This window comes from Pyrus communis, chromosome 12 (genome assembly GCF_041283825.1).
Source record: "Pyrus communis isolate YQ-2024b chromosome 12, ASM4128382v1, whole genome shotgun sequence".
NCBI classification, from domain to species: Eukaryota; Viridiplantae; Streptophyta; class Magnoliopsida; order Rosales; family Rosaceae; genus Pyrus; species Pyrus communis.
The window spans coordinates 1922035-1928868 of NC_142576.1; the positions used below are offsets into that span (position 1 = coordinate 1922035).

Sequence of the window (6834 nt, forward strand, 5' to 3'; positions counted from 1 at the left end):
CGCAAGCATTGACAGATCAAAATATGAAAAAAGAAGGTTCTTTACTTCGTGGTGAACACTCTTCTAGGTGAAGCGTTTCTTGTCATGGCTTCTGCTGCTGGGTAATGCTTCTTGAGCATGTGATTCCGTTTCGACCACCTTTTTGGTTACTTTGTGTGGAAATTATTCATGCATGTCGTGTATAATACATTTAGCACCTGCAGTGAAGCATGAGCACATTTTCCAGTTAATTCTAAGGGTATATTTGTCCTTAAGAATAAATTCTCGATGAAAACTCAGTAAACCTTAGGGACCTGATCTTGAAACCTTGGGTCAGGACCGGTTGGCTCCGCTATATATAGCTAATACAATCTCAACAGCATTTCAGAAAAGGAAGCTGTAGAATATATATCCACCACGGTGCTTCTTTGATTAAGATAGAGAGATCACATCATCAGAAAGGAATGAAAAAAACAGAGGGACGGCCGGAAGGAGGAAAACGGCGGGGCGGCATTTGTTGCTTATGTGAACTCTGCTGCGCAGCGCTACCATGCTGTGGCGCAGTGCTGACATGGTGGTGAGTTGGCAAAATTCAAAATTCGCTAGGCTTGTTTGGTATCTTATTTGAAATTTTTTATAATTTTTCAAAACATTTCTTAAGAATTTTTCTTGAAAATAATTTTCTTTAAGACTAAAAAATTTGTTTGGTATTTTTTTAAATTTTACAACTTAAACTGGACAAAGAGATCTAAAATGAGGGGGTCGAGAAAGAAAGAGGAGAGAAGAGGAAAGAAAGTAAGAGATGATTGGAGGAAAGAAAAAGAAGTGTGGATCAGAGAAGATAGGGAGGAAGAGGAGTGAGAGAAAGAACAAAGAGAATGAAGTGAGCGGATTGGAGGAGAGACAAAAGAGGTAAAAAAAGAAGAAGGGGGGGGGGAGAGAGAGAGAGAATAAACTATATTTTTGAGTTAGTCTTGAATTCAATTTTTTAAAATAGTCCTACCAAACAAGTTTTTAAGGCCTAAAACTTAAAAATTGTTTTTGAGTTTAAAAAGTTGGATTCAAGAATAGTACCAAACAGGCTCTTATTTATGAGTAAAATTATGTTTGACGCAAAATTAGGATACGAGTGGTTTATGTCTGTGTGCTTATATTATTATTGTTTTAAGGGTAAATTATATTTTACCACCTCAGGTTTGAAATCTATTGCAACCTCATACAACATCTTCAAAACATTTCATTTTGCATACCTCAAGTACTATTTTATTTCAATATAATGCATCCATTATATTTTTTTTTATCCATTAGTCCGTTAAGAGTTAACATGGCTACCACATTTATGCTGATGTACCTGTCATGTGTCACGTGACAAAAAAATAATTTTTTATGCATTTAAAATATTATAATAATTTGTGTCACGTGGCAAAAAAAGAGTCACGTGTCAAAGGAGAGAATGTAGAGAAAATAAATGAGTAAGTTTAAGTGTAAAAACTTAAGGTTTGTTTGGTATCCTATTTGAAAATTTTTATCATTTCTCAAAACATTTCTTAAGAACATTTCTTGAAAACAATTTTCTTTAAGACTAAAAAACTTGATTGGTTTGCGATTTAAAAATTTTAAATTTTACGACTTAAACTAAACAAAGAGATCTAAAAATAGGGGATTGCAGGAGAAGGAGAAAGAGTAGAAAAGAGGAAAGAAAGTAAGAGATAATTGAAGGAAATAGAAAGAAGAGAGAGGAAGAGGAGTGAGAGAAAGAACTAAGAGAATGAAGGGAGCAGATTGGAGAAGAGATGAAAAAGATAAAAAAATGAGTGAGAAAGAATCGAGAGAATGAAAAGAGCCGATTGAAAAAAAAAAAAAAAAAAAAAAAAAAAAAAAAAAAAAGAAGAGGTGAGAAAAAGAATAAAAGAGAGATAAATTTGGAGTGAGAGGGGAGGAGGGAAAGAAAAGAAAGAAAAAAAAAAAAAAAAAGAAGAGGTGAGAAAAAGAATAAAAGAGAGATAAATTTGGAGTGAGAGGGGAGGAGGGAAAGAGAAGAAAGGAGTGAGTTTAAGTTTAAAAACTTATTTTTTATGTTTTTTGATAATAGACTATACTTTTAAGTTAGTCTCGAGTTCGGTTTTTAAAAATTGTCATACCAAACAAGTTTTTAAGGCCTAAAACTTGAATATTGTTTTTTAGTTTAAAAATTTGAATTCAAATAAAGTACCAAACATACCCTTACTTTTTGTGTTTTTAGATAATCGACTATATTTTTTACTTAGTCTTGAATTCAGTTTTTGAAAATAGTCATACCAAATAAGTTTTTAAGGTCTAAAACTTAAAAATTGTTTTTGAGTTTAAAAAGTTGGATCCAAGAAGATAACCAAACATGCTCTTATTTACAAGTAAAATTATGTCCGACGCAAAATTAGAATAAGAGTGGTTTTATGACAGTGTGCTTATATTATTATTGTTTTAAAGTTTTTTCTAAGTTATTATCATCTTGGTGTTACTGCTCCAGGTCTAATGTTGTGACCTGCTGGGGCTTGTTTCAGAGCTGCTATGAGTGCTGTGGGTGCGAACCTCAGGCTCAGGGACCTGATAATGCCGGTTATTGAACAATCGTGATGTTCCAGGCTTGTTGATCACAATGTCGTGTCTGTAATGTTTTCTGTTTGAGTGTGACTAAGTGTTATATCATTTAATAAACCAGGGAGATATGTTAGCATGTTGCAAACCGCAGTGTTGCAACTGGCCTATCAGTGTTTTCCCTTTGATATCTACCCAAATTCGGTGTGTAATTTAATCAGTTTGCAAATCTCCATGTTTCTTACTTACACTTTTGGGCAGAGATAATTGCCATACCTATTGCTGGGCAGACATTTTGTAAAGAAACTAATGAAAATAACTTGAAAACTTTGAATGTGAATTAAAAATCATAGGCTTAGTAACTTTATTTAATGGTTACAACAAAGCTCAACATTAAATCAGTCTAATCAAAATGGCCCAAACAATGAATTTTCAATTTTGCCCTTACAGCATGCCTTTCTCCGTTTAATGTCTCTCCTTTTCTCGATCTTCCAACCTTTTGAGAGATTTTTCAGTGTGATCGGTACACAAAGCGGTAAACACGTGTCACCATACAAATAGTGGGATATGTATGCTAAAAAATTAATAACTTAAAAAAATAAAAATTTTCACCACTTCTATCAAAACATGTGATGTACCACTTCTCTTCTCATCACAATAAAAATCTTCTCTGTTATTGCTTTTATTTCCGATTCAATTCCACTTCTTCCATTTTTGCAATCTCTCTCTCTCTCTCTCTCTCTCTCTCTCCACCCAATCTCTTTTTCATTTTCAATTCGAATTCCACCAATTCACAAATCAATTGAATCATCAAATCCGATAAGCAAGGCAAAGCGGCTCAGTATCGAGCCTCTAGAGCTCAGTTTCTCCTATCAAATAGTACGCTCTCTTCTCGTTTCGGTTTCTTGTTTGAAAGATTTGCATATTTCTGATTTCGTTCCTGATTTCAATTCACGGTTTCTTTATTTTGTTATTGAATTTCTCCAATCAAATTAATGATGAAGGTGAAGACTACGGCAGCCGAAAGCTGGAGCTGCTGGGCTTGGACGGCAAATGACACTTGTATCTTTGTGGTATTCTCCTTCCTAATTGGGATATCGAAAGAGTAAGATAGCTTTTCGTAGATAAGGAAGCCATGTTCCGAAGGTATCTTCAGAAATTTGTCACGAAACTGCATGCTTGATATCAAATACATTTTTGGTATATAATGCTTTGGTATTAGTAGTTGTACTTCTTCTATGGATGGAAGGAAATTATCTTAAACTGTATAAGTACGATCTTCCTTGACTAATAGGGAATTCTATTTCCTTACCAAGTTGTGGACTTATTTGGCAATTCTTTGGACGATGTTAAACAAAATCTAACTATTTATATGTAATTCTTTGGACGATGTTAAACAAAATCTAACTATTTATATGTAAATTTGGCAATTCTTTGGCAATTCTTTGGACGATGTTAGACAAAATCTAACTATTTATATGTAAATTTGATTTGTTTGCAGAGTTTCGTACTTTTGAATCTACTAACGCTAGTTTTAGCTCATAAAAGTTGGAAACTTTGTTCAGTTAAAAGAATAGCAATAATAACATTATTCAATTTAAGAAATAGTCAGTGTTCAGTTTAAAAAAACAAATATTAGTATTATCGTAACTGGTGTTACTGATGCTCCAAGAAGTGCTTCAGAGATTGTTTTCAGTGAGATTGTTTTCCCAATTATTGTTGTAATGTACGGATAATTGAGACTATGTCATACGCTGCATACCACGTTTAATCGTCTTCCATGCATGTTTAGGCACTCAGTGGCAAAGCTACGTGAGGGCAAGGAGTGGCCGCCCCTCCCCTCGCCGGAAAACACGCATAGGAGCGTTGGTTCAGCCCCTCTGCTGTCTTGGCTTTGATATTATTGCTTACAACCTCTTTGATGGAGAAATTATTTTCTGCTATGAATATTGACTCAAAACTTTGCACTCTCTAATGTGAAAGCAACCGCTTCGATTGAACTTTGCACTTCAAAAGGAAGCTTGTGGTTCTTGGCAAGTGCACAATCTCAGCAGAAAAAATCAACAGTTTTCTTGCCTTGCAATGCAAGATTATTGGTAGATATTGACACGCCCCGACCCCGATATTCCCCGAATACCAAGGTAGGCACGTGCTGGCCGACACTCGAGGGTGACGAAAGCCATTTATTGAGTGCAAATGCTGAAAACAAGGGATAAGTAAGGTTTATAAATATAAAAGAATAATGAATATGCAAATAAGGACCGTGTTCAGAGCACACCCCTAATCTAGAACACTAAAAGAAAATAATAATAAAATTGAATGAAACAAAGGAGTGGGTCCTACACCGAGAGGACTCGAAGATGCCGATGCGGAAGTGCCTGGACATCGGGATTGTATGCCTCGATTCTAAGTCCTGAAGGGGGCGCAAAACAAACATGAGTGGACCAAGTTGATATATATATATATAATAAAACAGTTATCAACGTACTAACCCCCAGGTTTTATGAAAACACATATATAATGAGAAATATAGATTTTTCCTTAATCTAGCATGTCGTGCAATGTCTCAAATCATCATTCTCATAAACAATAATAATCACTAGTGAATGTCCAATATAACACTTCAGGCCCCATGCCGGCTCCCCGTCTCTGAGCACACAGTCAGAGGAAAATGCACTTCAGGCCCCTTGCCGGCTCCCCGTCTCTGAGCAGACAGTCAGAGGAAAACACACTCCAGGCCCTATGCCAACACCAAACCGTCGCCCGGGACGGACCGGATCTATCCCTACGTCCCGTAGCGGAAAGGACCACTAGGTAAGTACAAAACCAGTGAACATACATATATTGAAAATCAACTTCATAGTATAAAGTCATCCATCATCTATACTATAAAGAAGTGTTCTAAACATGTTCTAAATATCATATCGTCATCCATCAGATATGCTATAAGAACATGGGTTATAGGAAAAATAGTAATAATTCAAACTAGCCTTAGTAAGCATGTTATCTCGTAAAACGTTCATAAAACATAATCATCAAATCATGCTTTTCATGTATGCATTTCTACTATCAAAACATGCATTTTTAGAAGGGGTCCACTCACAGTACTTCGCTGTCGAAAAGCCACGCCACTAGCGAAGACGGAAACGCCACAATTAAACGCCCCTAAGCACATAAAGGGTACATTTAGTCAAACTCTACTCAAACGATTGAATTTGGGAAAACGGACATCGGAAACGGGTTCAGAACGTCGAAATTAGCCTAGGAGGGGTCCCGCACGAAAACCCAAAAAGTCAACGGTCAAAGTCAACGTTGACCGTTGACCGGTCAAAGTCAAAGTCAACGCTGACCGTTGACCGGGTCAACGGTCAGACCGGGTCCGGGTTCGGGTCAACGGGTCAAACGGGTCAGGGTCACGGGTCAACGGGTCAGGGTCACGGGTCACGGGTCAATGGGTTTTTGGGTTTGGATCCGGATTGGGTTAAAGGGTTTGGACTTGGGTTGGATCCGGGTTTGGGCCTAAAGGGTTTGGGTTAGGATAATTGGGTTTAGGTTTTAGGTGGGTTGGGTTTGGGCTTACAGAAAATGGGTTTGGGTTAAAAAGGGGAAATGGGTTTGGGCTGCAACCAAGGCCCTAAGGCCTTTTGGGTTTTAAAATAAAATAACTAAAAATAAAAAAGGAAAGGGTAAGGGTATTGGGCCAAAGACCCAAGTCAGGCCTAAGGCCCGCGGGGAAACAGAATGGCCCGAAGGCCTGGGTGCCCGGAGAAGACCACCGGGGTTCGGCCGGAAAGTTCCCAAGCTCCGTTGGAGCTCACAACTCAACCAAAACATGTCATTCAATATACCAAATTGAAGCCCCGAAGGTAAGGAATCGAAATATACCCTTGGTTCCCGTCATTGTGCTCGGAGTTGGCCGGAAAACAGCCTGGAAGCCACGGGTGTCCGCCGGAAACTGGGTAAGATTCAAATGAGCATAACTTCTTCAATACTCAATGAAATTAGGTGAAACAAAAAGGAAAGTTGTAGTACTCAGCGAGACGAAGAGATTGATACCTCGCACGCCGGCCAAATCGCCGTCGTTTGGCCGGAAATTGCCTCGAAATGTGCGGTGCTCGCCGGAAAACTGGGAAATGTATCCGGGGTGGTTTCTTCGTGGTTTGACGTCCAAAACACAACCACAGGGTTAGAAAAGAGCTATAGGTGTGGGCATGGGTGTGTGTGTGTGTGTGTTCTTGTCGGAGGAAGAAGCACCGAGAGGGAGAGAAAGACAGAGAGAAA

General features: G+C 37.9%; 2 long non-coding RNA genes across 2 annotated transcripts; one reads left to right on the top strand and one right to left on the bottom strand.

The window, feature by feature from the left end:
* The first annotated feature begins 16 nt into the window (after positions 1-16).
* LOC137744625 (uncharacterized) lies at positions 17-2782 on the top strand. Its single transcript, XR_011069609.2, has 2 exons — positions 17-556; positions 2486-2782. It is a non-coding gene; the product is annotated as an uncharacterized LOC137744625 (long non-coding RNA).
* Positions 2783-4776: 1994 nt separating this feature from the next.
* On the bottom strand, positions 4777-6834 carry LOC137722259 (uncharacterized). The gene is made up of 3 exons (XR_015954048.1): positions 6439-6834; positions 5657-5718; positions 4777-4966 (listed from the first exon to the last, which is right to left on the bottom strand). It is a non-coding gene; the product is annotated as an uncharacterized LOC137722259 (long non-coding RNA).